Raw genomic sequence first — 13,055 nt, 5'->3', positions numbered from 1 at the left:
ACCTGAGAATAGACCCCCCGATGAGCCTGCTCTTGAAATGTCCTAGCCACCTTGAGGCTGGCAGGGGACTATGGCATCACCCCAGAGGAGCCTACAAGGACGTCTACCTGGCAGAAGAGCCCCCCACATGACAAGAATAAGGCAAGCTTGCAGAGCCTAAAATGTCCTTTCACACCAAGCAGATTGGCAAAGATTTTCAAGCCACCTAATCACCTCTTGCCGGAATGTACACATGTAGCTGTGAATGAAACCGAGACTAGAAGGAAAAATCCGGCCCTCTCTGCTTCCCGCACGTTCTCCGAGTCCAGCCTGCCCAGGCGCTGGGAGCCCGGCTGGTGGGTGAGCTCTTGGCACAAGGCCAGGCTCCTGCTTCTTTAACCAGCCCTACATGTCCGCGGCTCAAGTTCATGTCAGCGCTCAGAGCCGGGACCCCTTAATGAGGCTTGCTAATTGCTGCAAGCCTGACCTGCCGAATATGGAAGATTAGCTTTTGTAATCCTGCCCCTGAAGCGTGTTGAGCCCTGAAGCCAATTATCCTCCTGTTTTCAGGGCTCCCCTAGTGGTCTAAGCGGCTGGGATCACTTTCTGTCCTCAGCAATTGGGCACAGTTCCTTGAACAGGCACGCAGGATGGGCTCTAGGTGGCCCTCCGGTCCCCTTCTGTTAGTTACCTCGCCGACTTGGCACCTTTCTCCATGCGAATTCTCAAGAGCCAGTGAACCCGAAGGAACTCCACCGGCCGTCAGCACGGCAGGCTCGTCGCATCGTGAGGATGTCACAGGACTCAGCAGCACATCTGTGTTCGAAGGCTCTCAAATTCCACCCCATTAACAGCTGGAGGAGCTGTCCACGTCCAGTAATTCTAGAAGTGTTCCATGATTCATCCCGCCTCTTAATAAAACCATGGAGTCATGGCTGTCCAGAGAGAGAGCCAGGCCCTCCCCTCTCTCCCTGGCCCCCGTTTCAAATTAATTTTTGTGGGTGAGCCGATGCGCTCCGAGGCGGAGGCGCCGTGTGATGTAGGAGGATGACGTTCTCAGGCACAGATGAGGAGGGAGCTTCATTTGTTCCAGGTCTCTATGGACAGTTCACAGGCCAAGAATAAGCCATTAAAATATTTCCACTCTGTGTTCTCCCCTCTGACCATCTGTAATGGATTTGGGATGTTCCAATAAACATAAAGAGAAAAACACGTGCGCACTCAGACACGTACGCACGACCCGCACGCAGCGTGAACAGCCGGTGCACTCCATCCGGCTCCTCCTGCACCTGTTTGTAGTGACCTCACCTTTGTGCACATCAGCCAAGAGCTCTCTTGTTCCCCTCAGGATTCCAGGATTGGGTCTTGGGGGCGGGAAGGGGGCAGAGTTGTGATTCCTGGTGTCCAGATAAGGAGATAGACTAGGTTGGTTGTCCGCTTTGAGTGACAGTGCTGGGGCAGGAGCTGGGACTCCTGCCTGGAGAGCCTTGTGTGGGCAGTATTCCCAGGAATACCTCTCCCTGGAAGCTGAAAGAGGCTGAGATCTACCTCAGTCATCACTGTAACCATCATACCGAAGCTTACTGAGCACCTATATTGTGCCAGTCGCAGTGCTAAGAGCTTTAAAGGGATGATTTCTGTGACTACATCACATCCCTCATAGTATTCCTGTTTTACAGGTAGGTAACCAGAGCTGAACGGCTGGCCCGAGCTTGGTTATATAACTAGTGGGTTGTATATGTAACTAATAGAGCCCAGGTTCAAGCCCAGGTAGTCTGCTTTCTGAGCCAGCTTCTGTCTGGTGGAGTTCACCCCTGGCTGTGTGTTGGAGCCCCCTGGGGAGCTTTTGCATATCCTGTTGTATATAGGCTTTTGCTCAGGCCAATCAAATCAGTATTTTCATCTGCCAGATGATCCAGTATGTATTGGGGGTTGGGTACTGCTGTGCTTTGTTTCTGTTTTAGTCAGCTTTGTGCTGCTAAGACTAACATACCTGACTTGAAAAATTGAGAGGAGGAAAAGATTCTTTTGGCTCATGGTTTTAGAGATTCAGTCCATAGTAGGCTGACTCCATACCTTTGGGTTGAGGTGGGAAGGTTGGCAGAAGGTTGTGGTAGAGGAAAGTCACTCAGTTTGAGACAGGCAGGACATAGAAAGAGCTTTTAGTGCAAGGGTCCAGGGATAATATAATCCCCAAGGTCATGCCCCCATTGACCTACTTCCTCCAGTCACAACCTGTCTGCCTATAGTCATCACCCAATAATCCATTAATCCATCGATTAGATCGCCAGTCTCGTGATCTAATCATTTCACCTCTGAACATTCCTGCATAGTCTCACACAGGAGCTTTTGGAGGACATGTCAACATTTCTTTCCAGTCAAGGGACCCAGTTGAGGTCAGCTTGCTCTTGGCCAAGTGTAGAAAGAGTTAGGAAGAGAGATGTGAGCAGTGAAGTCCCCACCCCCACAACCATCTCCTCTCCTTTTCTGAGTGCTGATCTTCCACACACCCATGAGCCACATGGCTGGGGGCATGATATCGTTACCTGAACCAGTGATTCTCAAAGTATAGTCTGAGGGCCCTGGGTGTCCTTTCTTGAAAAGTAGATGTCTAGCTGGGCATGGTACATGCCTGTAATCCAAGAGACTCTGGAGGCTGAGGGAGGAGGATAGTAAGTTTGAAGCCAACTTGAACAAAATAAAAAATAAAAAGGGTTTTAGCTCAGTGGTAAAGTTTTCCTGGGTTAAATTCCCAGTACCAAAGAAAAAAAAGAAAGAAAGAAAGAAAGGAAAGTAGATGTCCAAATACAGTATACGTATGTGACACTGTATTTTTATCATAAACTTCAAACAAAGCAACAATTCACAACAAACTGAGTGCAAAAGCAGATGCGAGAGTCTAGCTATCTTCTTTTGGGTTGGATCTTTAAAAAATTAGCAAAAAATGTAAAATGCTACCATCCTTTCATAGAGTCTTTTTTGAAATTATGGTTATTTTTTTTTATAAAAATTATGTCATTTATATTAACATAATTGATTTATTGTTAGTTTAAAAATTAATAAATAAGTTAAAAATTCTCAGTTTTAATTACTAATTTGGTAAATTGCTAAATATAATCTGCAAAAAAAAAGTCCCATTGGAATTTTCAGTAGTTTTTAAGTGTAAAGGGATCCAAGGACCATAAAATGTGAGCACTGTTGATCTAAATCATCTGCATTTTCCTCAGGAAGTCCAGTCTCAACAACTTGGAGGGGAATTAGCAGAAGATTGGTGTGTGTGTGTGTGTGTGTGTGTGTGTGTGTGTGTGTGTGTGTATTATACTTATTGTAATTATCTATATTTGAACAGAATTTTAGATAATCTCAGAATTTTTTTTAATACTTAGATATTTAAAGAGGCATCAGGTAGGTGATCAGATCAAAGGTGGAATAATATTCTAAGGTCAGCTTACCACCAAAAGCTTTCCTGATTAATCTCTGAGAAAAGAAATAACTTTTCCCAGGAACCATTTAAATTTGAGCTTTCGTTGTATTGCAGAAACTTAGCTGATCAGGAAACATGCCACGAGTCTGAGGACACCTGTCTGTCACTGGTCATTCATGGCAGCCCGTCCCACCAGCCCCCACCCTATTGCTCACAGATACCAGCACCAGCCCCCGCTGACCCTGCAGACCTGGCCATGCACACCTCCTCCCAACCCGAGCCCCGTTCTGGTCTTGACCTGCTTACTCAGCTCTTGGCTCTGTCGCCCTGGCCTTGGCTTCCTCCTTGGCCCTCTGGCTTCTGTTTGTCCTGGAACCCAGACTTTTCCTAGTGGGCTATGACAGGCTGCCCTAGATCTTGGTCCTATTTGCTGCCTTTGGCAGGAGTCTCTGTCCCAGCTCCAGCTCTAAAAACTTGGACATTGGCCACTTGGCCATGACTCTGGCCAGGCCAGCCCTGTCCCCATGGGATACTTGAAGGATTTGAGTGGAGATGACAGGATGGAGTGGCCTGTTTATAGAAGTCCCTCTGTGTAGATTGGCAACCAAACTGTGTTGTCATCTGAGATGGCCAAAGAGATTACTTAAAAGGGCACACCAAGGAGTGAGGAGTGATTTAGGACCTTCCCAAGGACTCCAGTGCAGCTGGAATCGTGGTGTTATTTATTCTTTGACAATGCAATTATTCTGCACAATTAAATATTTTATTTTTAAGGCTTAATTATCACTCTTGCTGTGAAATATTATGTCAATAATATCATTTGCTTATCATCCTCTATGTCCTTTCTATGTGCCAGGTGAAGTGATTCATTAATTTTACAAATATTTATTGAGCTCTTACATGAGTCAGGCATTGTTCAAAGGACACTGAAAAATGCAGGCAAAAATACCTGTCCTTGTGGTACTTACATTTTTGTGGGGGAAGAGACAGACAATAAACTAATAAACAATACATTTATGGCATATCAGTGATAGATACTGTGGATAAAAATCAAAAGAATAAAGTAAGTTTTCTCTGTTGTCAGATGATATATGTTCTTATATATAGAAGAGCCCAATAATTTAAAAAAAGACCCTTCTAGAACTAATAAATGAATTCATGAAACGCGCAGGATAAAAATCAACACACAGAAATAAGTTGAATTTCTATGTACTAATGATGAACTATTGAAAGGAAACTGAAAACAATTATATTTATAGTAGCTCAAAAAGAATAAAATACTGAGGGACAAACTTAACAAATGAGAAGAAAGCCTTATATATTGAGAACTATAAAATATTGGTGAAGTAATTGAACAAGACACAAACAAATAGAGAGGCATCCCATGTTCATAGATTAGAAGATACTATTGTTAAGATGTCTGTAAACAACAGAGTCAGTGCAATATTTTTTTTTCCAGAAATAGAAAAATCCATCCTAAATTCTAAAATTTTTCTGGAATCTTAAGGGACCCTGAAGAAACAAAACAGTCCTCAAAAAGAAAAACAATTTAGAGGCTCCACACTTCAAATAGTGGAACCTCCAAAACTTACTACAAAGCTATAGTAATTGAAACAATAAGGTACTGACACAAACACAAAAATATAGAACAATGGAATAGTTAAAGAACACCAGAAAGAAAGCCTTACATATGTGGTTGATCACTTCTGAGAAGGGTGCCAAGACCATTCAATAAAGAAAGGAAATATTATCAACAAATGGTGCTGGGACAATTGTAATGGTGTATGCTCCATATACAAAAATTAACTTAAAATAGATTAAAGATTTGGGCTGGGGCTGGGGCTCAGAGATGGAGTGCTTGCCTAGCATTCGTGAGGCACTGGGTTTGATCTTCAGCACCACATAGAATAAAAATAAAGATATTGTGTTCACCTATAACTAAAAAGTAAATATTTAAAAAATAGATTATGTGGGCTAAGGTTGTGGTTCAGTGGTAGCGCACTTGCCTAGCATGTGTGAGGCACTGGGTTCGATTCTCAACATCACATATAAATAAATAAAAATAAAGGTCCATTGACAACCAAATCAAAAAATAATATATTAAAGACTTAAATGTTAGACTAAAGCTAATAAACTATTACAAAAAACCCATTGGGTGTGGCAGTGGTTTCTTTGATAGAAACAAAAACATGTTTTTAAAGATAAACTTATTTTAAACAATTTAAAAAAAAATTTAATAAAAATTTGTCTAAAACATGAATTGGACTACATCATAGTTAGAAACTTGTGTGTCAAAGGGGCCGTGGTTTGAATGTATCCTCAAAGTTCATGTGTTGGAAACTTAAGCCCCAGCATAATGCTTAAGTGGGTTAAGGCAGTCAGTGGGTTCCGGATAAAATGAGTTTGGCTACCTCCACATCCCACATGCTCTTTTGTCCTTCTGCCTTCCACCTTCCACCATGGGATGATACAGCAAGAAGATGTTTTCTTGATGTGAACCCTTGAACTTTGGGCCTCCCAGTCTCCAGTACTGTAATAACTAAGTCTCTGTTCTTAATGAATTACCCAGGCTCCGGTATTGTGTGGTAGCCACACAAAACAGTCTAACAGAGTGAAAAGACAATGTTTGCAAATCAGACATCCCATAAAGGATTGATGTCTGGAGTATATTGAAGAACCCCTATAACTCAACAAGGGCAACAACAATAAATAACCAGATTTAAAAACAGTCAAAGGACTTGAAGAGAGATTCCTGCAGGGCAGATGTACAAACGACCAATAAACACATGAAACAGTGCTCAACATCACAGATCATTAGGGAAATAGAAATGATGACCACGAGGAGATACCACCCACACCCATTAGGACGGCAGTGTAAGGAAGCAATAGCAGCAGCAGCAGCGGCCAGCAAGGGTTGGAGAGGATGTGGCTAACTGGGACCCTGGCACATTGCCAGTGCCTTGGTGGAACTATAAACAGTGTAGCCTCTGGGCAAGACAATGTGGCATTTCCTTAAACAATTAAATGCTGAATTGCTGATGACCTAGACATTCCATTTATTGGTACATATCCCAAAGAATAAAATTAGGGACTCAAACAGATATTTGTATTACCATGTTAACAGTAGCATTATTCACAATGGCCCAAAGATGGAAACAACAGAATTGTCTATCAACAGATGCATGGATGAACTGAATATGGTGTATATACAGACCTACAATGGACATTGTTTGGCCTAAAGAAGAAGAAAAATTTGATGCTTGCTACAACATGGATGAATCTTGAAGACTTTATACTAAGGGCAATAAGCTAGTCACAAGAGGACGAATGCTGTAGGATTCTATCTGTTTGAAATATCTACAGTCGTCAAATTCATGGGATAGAAAGCAGAGAGGCCATTTCCAGGTTCTGAGGGGAAATGAGAATGGAGAGTTATTTTTTAATGGGTGCAGAGTTTCAGTGTGGGAAGATGAAAAAGTTCATGGTGTACTTAGCACCACAGAACTGTATGCTCAAAATGGTTGAAATAAGTGGAGTGTGGTACACACCTGTAATCCCAACTACTCAGGAGGCTAAGGCAGGAGGATTGCATGTTGAAGGCCAGTCTCAACAACTTAGCAAGACCCTGTCTTTAAAAAAAAAAAAAAGGGCTGGGGTCGTAGCTCAGTGGTAGAATTCTGTCCCTTCTGGGTTTAATTCCTGGAACTGAAAACAATAGATGGAAATAATAAATTTTATGTTATGTATATGTTGAAAACATTTTTAAAAAATCAAGAATCTAGAGGTGCTGGGAGAGTTGGAGAGATGGAGGTGCTCCATGGTTAGGTGAAGATGCCTAAGGGGATGGGGAGTGAACTAGGTGGGTGTCATGGGAATAGCATCCAGGCGGAGGGAACAACAGATATGAGGGCCTGAGGGCAGGCGGGAGGGTCCTGGGCTTGTTAATGGAGCAACAGGGCACTGTGGTGGGAGCAGAGTAGGGGGTGATGGACCTGGGAGGTGGTGGGGAGCTGGAACTTGAGGTGCTTTATAAGAGGTTTCTTTGAAGTGGCTGAAATGGGAGGCTTGGAGGGACCCGGTGGAGCAGGATATGATTTGACATTTCTCCAGGATCCCCTGGCTTCTGCTGACTCTATGAGAGCAGGTCTGCACACAAAGATGAGTTGCGAGGGTTTTTCAGTCACCTAGGACCAAGGTGGTACTGGCTGGGACCAGACTGGCCAGTCAGGGTGATGGACGTGGCTGAGTTAGAGGCTGCTGAAGGAAAAGCAGTGGGATCTGTTGAGTGATGGATGTGAGAGAGTGGGAGGGAAGAACGGCACGTTGGTTCCATGATGTTTTGTCTGAGCAACTTGAAGGACAGGGTATTGTCCACCAAAGTGGGGCCATCTATTGAGAGCCACAACCAAGTCAAGATGGTGCCTGGCATTTTGCCAGAAGGAGTGGTTGAGGGGTAGCGCCAGCGAGCCATTAAGATGATGATAATTAAGTTAAGCTGTGTATAATTATTAAGATAACGATTGATTGCTGTAACTGATGATGCTAAATTGAAACAAGCTGTGTATTCAGTTGTGTATATAAACCTCTGCTGTCCGGCAACAAGGCGGCTCCTGCTACCTGGGGTGCCCGCTACTTTTGAGTTCTCGCAGAGTTCCCATTGAGTTCTCACGGAATCCCCGTTGAGTTCCCGTTGAGCTCTCGAATAAAGTTAGTTCCTGTTTGAACCTACAAGTGGCTCATGACTTCACGGTTATTTGTGCCCAGCCAGACTACGCCAGCCATCCAAGCAGATCTGAGGTTAAGTCAGGAGTTAGCCCTGGGATGTGACCAACAAACAGCTTGAGGAGCGTGGGACCAACAAACAGCTTGAGGAGCGTGGGAGGTCAAGGGCATAGAGGTGAGTTAGAGCTGTGAGGCTGGGTGGGTCCCCAAGGCGTGTGTGGTGATGGAGGAGAGGAGGCTCGAGGACTGAGCTTGTCTGGTGGTGAGAAGGACCAGAGAGGAGACTGGGAAGGAGCCAGAGAAGTAAAACAGGGCTGGCAGGTATTTGGCACCCAGAATCCCACTAAATCCCCTGGTAAATCCACAAGTAAGTGTGACCCTCCAGTTTCCAGGCCCAGGTAATGCCTAGAGAGAGAAGTAGCTCAAGTGCAAGAGCTAAAGAGCAAGGGAGCAGGGCAGGATTCAAACCAGATCTGCGCAGACCTGGGTGGCCAAGATATACCCCGCCTGGCCTTCTGTTGAGGTGCAGAAAGAGCAGAGGCCTCCAACTTGAGATAAATAGGAGACCATCCCTGTTTCCAAGGGTCTAGGATTTGCTATGCCAGGGCTGGTACAAATCAGCCACAGGGTGATGGCCAAGGAAGGGTCAAAGACAGCCTAGCAAGGCCAATCAGGTGGACACTGAGCACAGCAGGCTGCTCAGAGCTCAGTGGCGACCTCGTGTGTGTGATGGAGGAGGTTGCCCTAATCATGGTACCTGGGGAGAGGCCAGTCTGACTTCAAGGGTGAGGACAAGGTGTTGTCATTTATGGCCATCCAAACATGGCATGTGGATACCATTGGTGGTTCCCAGTGGCTCCCTCCCTGCCAAAGGATAAAGCTTGGGCACAGGCACCTGACCTGAGAACCTCCCACCAGGGCCACTGAACAGGCAGGGAGAATCAGGCATAGAGAAGCAGGTACGAGTCCTGGGCCTCCGGCCCTGAAGCACTTCAGTGCTATTTCCCCCAGTTCCTGGCAATGGAACCAGCTTGGTTCTTAACTGTTACCAAGTCTGTTTCTCTGCCTCCCACTGATGCCATGAGATTTGGAGAAGTGTCAGTTACAGATGGACACAATACCAAGATTAGCAAACCCTCACTGGGAGAAATGCTGAAAAATTCCTCATTATCAAGGTGATACCTGTTCACTACAGGAAAGTCAAAACTACATATAGGCAAACACACACACACACACACACACACACACACACACACACACACACACCCCAAATGTAACTGGTAGCAGGATTGCATATACAATCTGTTTTCTCACCCAAATGGAGTGGTCACCGAATAATTTTCTTACCATTTTGTGATGGTTTCAGGTTTCTGATTTGGGAATCAGTTGGACAAGGGCTCATGTCTGGCTCCTTCACTGAGAGGCTGTGGCCTGAGGCACATTTCTTACTTCTCCAGTTCTCAGTTTCTTCCTCTGTGAATTGTGGATGCTGACAGCACTTACCTTGAAGTGCTGAGGAGAGGCGTGAAGGCATGTCACTAGTGAATGTTCAGACTGTGCTTGGGCACATATGAGTGCTGGGTGACTCCCGATGACATTGCCTGACCAAACAGTTCTTAAATAGCCATAATTCATCTTTCACAAAGGGAAATAATAACTGGGACAACATTTTCTCATGGCATTAAAATTAATGGAAAATGCTGTAGGTTTCACACTAACAGAAAACTAAACTCACACATCAAACTGGTCATGTCAATAGGATATATTCACTATTAGATGCTGTCAATATAATAATGACTTTATATGCTTTTCAAATCAATCCTGTGATTACACTAATAATTAGAAAAGTTTCCCAAGTAGTTAGGTATTTGGTAGGAAGCATATGTTGCTAAGAAAAGAGATATTAAATTTGAGATGAGAATTTGGAAAATGCTATATGTCAGCAGAATGCTGACATATAGCATTTTCCAAATGTTGTTACAATATGTAAAGGACCCTTAGACAGAGCCACAGGAACGCCACCTCTTACTAGTCTTGTACTGGGTTTCCTGGAATAGTCACAAGCCCCTCAGGAGAAGAACATGGCTACTGCCTTTGCTTCCAAATGCTCCCAGAACTCTGTGCATGGAGACACTCTACCTGTGACGCCCAGAATCCACCAGGGGACAAGGGCCAGATGTGGAGGCCACGCTGACAGGCTTAGATTTCTTGCAATGGCAAATGAGGTCAGTGGAGATTTTCATCATGGAGGATGGAGGGAGGAAAGAGACACACCATGATGCTGATTTTAAAATGACTATAATGCCATCATCAGAATTTACAGATTTTTCCAACAACCTGTGGAAATGCAAAGGACCTAGGATATTTGAACTAATTCTGACACAGGACAAAGTTGGAATACTCTCATTACATGATTTCAAAACCTAATACAAAGAGACTCAAAAGTATATGGTATTGATTTGGATAGACAAAGAGATCAAGGGCACAGACATGGAGAGTCCTTGAAAGTAACTCAAATATTTATGATTAGTTTATGGGGTAACTAATGTCTCTATGGGGTAAGAAATGTCTTTGTAATAAATGGTATTGGAACAACTAGTTAAGCATATAGAAGAAATGTAGCAGAAAGATACCCTTTATCCCTTCCTCACACTATACACAATAGTACTTGGGGTGTATTATCTGCCTAAGCACAAATTCCAAAATTACAATATTTGTAGAAGAACAAAGGAAAATGTCATTGTGACTTTAGGACAGGCTAGGTCCATTAGAGAAGAATCCTTCTGTGAAAAACATCAAATATGCACAAGCCAAAAAGTAACAAATTGACTTTCATTAAGAATTAAAAGCTGATACCCATCAAAAGAAATCATTAAAGAAATAAAAAGACAACTGCAATATAGGAAAAATATCAGCAGTTTATTTATTTAGCAAGGCTTGTATCTAGATGAAAATTTTACAATAACAACAACAACAACAATAATGAAAGATCCTAGTGCCTGATATTTGGGGCAGGGTGGGGGCAGAGTCCAGCTGGGAGGCTGTTATAATAGTCCAGGCACAAGATGGCCATGGGGAGACGAGGCTTAGAATCTTGTGGAGGGTTAGAGATGATGAGCTCAGAAAGCAAGAGCCTCCCGTGAATCCTGAAACCCACTAATCTGTGCATTTTACTCTTTTTCCTCTTTATAAAATCATTTGAGGATCATTCTCACAAAGGACATAGATTTAGTAAGACTAAAGCTATAACTAAAAATTGAAACAGAAATTAGGAGAAGCAAGTACGCCAGTTTGGAGACTCATATTAGAAAATGAAGATAAGAAAACTCTGCTCAGGACTCTTGGCTGGGCACTTAACCCAGGCTGCCCACCCAGTGCAAAGGGATCCACGGGGACTTCTGACATCAGAGGAAGGCAGCTCAGATCACCACACCCAACCAGTTCCGAATCACATTGGTTTTCACTGAGGAAGTATATATGTCTTTTAGGGACTCTGGGGGTTTAGAAAACCAAAATTTTTGCAGATTTTGTAACAGAATACTAAATCACAGAGTTCTGCTACATTGAGTGCTCTGAAGAGCAGTACTTAAGGAAAAACTTGATCTTCCTTCTGTTCGAGTCTGAATTTATTAAGCAAAAGTATAAATAGCATGGGCTGTAATTTCGGATGAAATATAAGCTTGAGTAGTCTACCCATATATTTATAGAATTATTATCATTTAAAATTGCTACCAATTTACACGATGACATGGAGATTGGTTTGGACTGAATGTAGCAAGTGTAAATGAAGGCAGCATTGATACAAAAGAAATGCTGCAAGAATGGATGCAGACAAAAACACGTTTATTATTGATTGATTATGACAAGTATAAGTAATTCAGTTAGTGGTGCCAGTTCAATGAGAGAGAAACTTGTCAATATTGAACATTCTTTAATTATGAACAACTAGCCAATCAGAAATGAAAGAAGAAAAGAGAGAAATTATGTATGGAGAAGATTTATAAAATCTATACCAGTCAGGCAGTCTGTCAAATGAAGCCTAGTCTCGGGTTTGGAACTCTGGTTTGACTTCTTGAAAATGGACCAGTCCAAATGCACGCTTAGGTCAACATCACAGAATTAACAGTCCACTCCTGTTGGCATTTCCCATCAGGTCCAATAGCACAGGTGGCCATCTCGTGTGGAGACCGGGGAAGGGAAGTAATCAGCATAAACAATTTATGATGCTCAAAGATGGCCAAGTTTGGGCTGATTCTTCAGCAAATGTGTTTGCAATTTATTTCAGACTGGTGAGTAAAAATGACCACAGTTTTGAATACCACTGATGACAAAATTATACTTCGACAATTGACAGTATACATTAGGAGAATGAAATATGAAGAAAACTGTGAACTGTTGGCGATTCTGAGAGACTTAGACAGTCAATTCTGAGAGACTTAGACACTTCTGAGGGTTTAAGTTTGAGCAGAGTAGGTGGCTTAAGGCAAAGGAAAGTCCGCTGCAGAGGACGACTCTCAGGAAGTTATCTAGGACACCCAGCAGGTTGACCTTAGGTGCTCTCTGGGGACAGGGTTGGTGGTGCAAAATTGGAGTTGATTTGTGAGGAGGCCCAGCCACCTGGAGTACTTAATGATGAGGACAGTGAGGGGTGGGGAGGAATCTGGATGAGGAACCTGGTCAGTCTGGTTTCTGATCCTGGCTCTGTCACCTGCCAGGTGCCACTGGTTAGACAAGTCACTTGCTTCCTTGAGCCTGAGCTTTTCCATCTCCTACCTGGGGTTAGGACTGCCATAAGGATCTGTGCAACAAAGGATACTTGGGCCCTCTGAGAAATCTGCAGATATCTGCAAAGGTTATTTTGTATTATTTACTAGTAACCGAATCTCCAGTGTGAGCCCAAGCTGGAATCGTGCAATGGTATATGCTGCAG

At 43.4% G+C, this 13,055-nt stretch overlaps 1 protein-coding gene across 1 annotated transcript in view; it reads left to right on the top strand.

Annotated features, from left to right (window-relative positions):
* The window catches only part of LOC144369089 (acyl-coenzyme A oxidase-like protein), a 165,254-nt gene that overhangs the window by 38,638 nt on the left and 113,561 nt on the right, over positions 1–13,055 (top strand). The window lies entirely within an intron of this gene.

Source organism: Ictidomys tridecemlineatus, chromosome 12, assembly GCF_052094955.1.
Source record: "Ictidomys tridecemlineatus isolate mIctTri1 chromosome 12, mIctTri1.hap1, whole genome shotgun sequence".
In the NCBI taxonomy this organism is placed as follows: Eukaryota; Metazoa; Chordata; class Mammalia; order Rodentia; family Sciuridae; genus Ictidomys; species Ictidomys tridecemlineatus.
This window is presented reverse-complemented; position numbering and strand designations above follow the sequence as displayed.